The sequence below is a fragment of the Triticum aestivum genome, chromosome 5B (assembly GCF_018294505.1).
Source record: "Triticum aestivum cultivar Chinese Spring chromosome 5B, IWGSC CS RefSeq v2.1, whole genome shotgun sequence".
Classification (NCBI taxonomy): Eukaryota; Viridiplantae; Streptophyta; class Magnoliopsida; order Poales; family Poaceae; genus Triticum; species Triticum aestivum.
The window spans coordinates 714525230-714527104 of record NC_057807.1 but is presented as its reverse complement, the minus strand read 5'-3'; positions in this window follow the sequence as shown (position 1 = coordinate 714527104).

The window sequence follows — 1875 nt, the reverse complement described above, 5'->3', positions numbered from 1 at the left end:
CGGCCGCCTGCGCCAAAAAATCGGCCCAGTCGCGCCCCCAGGGGCCCATTTTTCGCCGGCTTGGGCCGAAATTGGCGCCGGCGGACCCAACCCGAACCCGGCACGCTGGGGCCGCTCGGGGGCGCCGGGCGAATCATTTTTGGCGCGAAAGTGACGCGGGCCAGCCGCGTCAGCGACACCGCCCGCCTCGTCTTCTCCCGATGCCTCGGTTTCCTGCGGGGAATCAATGGCAAGGCTATCGCCGATCAGCTTTGCCATTGATTCCTCATGGGCGGCACGTCACGGGGCGGCGCGCCGACGCCTCCCCTGCCTCAGGCGCGTACACACGGATGCGGCGCGGCTATATATGGCCGCGCTCGCCTCTGATGAGTGCTACCTCTCCCGAGCGCCGCCGCCGAGCTCTTCTCCCCCAGCCCTCCCTCTCCCGAGCGCCGCCGCCGAGCTCTTCTCCCCCAGCCACTCCCTCCTCGTCGGCTCCTCCCCCGCGGTTCGTCAAGCCGAAGACGGAGCCGGGTCTCGCGCCGGTGAAGACGGAGCCGGGGCTGGCGCCGGTGAAGACGGAGCACGGCGAGGTCGAGCTCGACAACGACGCGGCCCTTGAATGGGCACGCCAAGACTCCCTGAAGATGGCGAGGGAGCGCCAGTGCGCCACCCTGCGGCGCTTCGCGCAGCGCCGCCGAGGCCGCGACGAAGGAGGAGTCGTCATCATCGACGACAGCGACGACGACGACGCGTCACCGCCGCCACCGGCCGGGGAGGGGTCCAGCAGTGGCGCCCGAGTCAAAGAGGAGAAGGCCGATGATGGCGGCGACGACGGCGACTTCTCGGCCTTGAGCAAGTTTTTTTAATTAGTTTTTATATGTAATGGCGACTACTCGACTTAAAGCCCAAGATTGCCGAAATTTGGCGTGTTTTGGTCGAAATTTGGCGTGTTTTAGCCCTTGAATGCTATACAAATTTTTTTTTCGAGCCTGGGGGCGGCCCTGGGGCCGGCAGCTGGGGGCCAACTCGCCCCCAGGCCCATTTTTTGCGCCGGGTCACCCCGAGACGACGATTTTAGGCGCCCCCTGGGTGGCCAACGGTTGGAGATGCTCTAAGTTCTGGATGTATTTCGTGCAGCTGTGTATATCTCACCTTAATCCGACTTTACGGGGTTGAAGTAGTCGACCAGGAGGCGACATTGGCAGGTCATACGACCGCCGCATAGGCCGTCTTGCACTCTGGACCAGCGGCACAGGTCCAAATGCCTTCAATCCTTTTGCCACTTTTATGGTAGGTGATAATCACATTGATTGACGTGATTCCACTATAATTTCCTGGTTTTTCTTCCATATTACTCTTTTTGCTCCTTCATATCCGTTTGCCATCTTGGCACTGAGGAAGGGAGAGGGCTCGGATACTTAAGAGTTTTGTGGTCGTCATCGACGTCTTTCTAGTGGCCTCATAGCACTTTGTGAATTTCTCATGAAGACAGAGAGGTTTGCGTCCTCGAAGCAGATTATTTGGATATGATGAGTTTATGTTATTGCGTCATGTTGCTTTGGTTGGTTTGATTCTTTGTGTTTACATGGAGTCGATCCCAAGATCATCTAGGGGTTGAAACCTCAGGCTTTGCTAGAATAACGTGCCTATTGAGGGGTCCCTATCGGGCCTTATATAGGTGGACGATGCAAGGTTAGAAATCTCGAATCGGTCGAGGAGTTGCCCTAAGCTACGTTTGGTAGCTAACCAGGTTGGTTGATACATGTCGTATACATGTGGATTCCTAGCTAATATGTGAAGGAGTCCTTATCTTGCTCTCCAAGGTGGTGATGCACTCCAGGTTGTCGATAGAAATCGAGTATAGGCATGGGCCGCCCTACTGTCGTTGGGCCC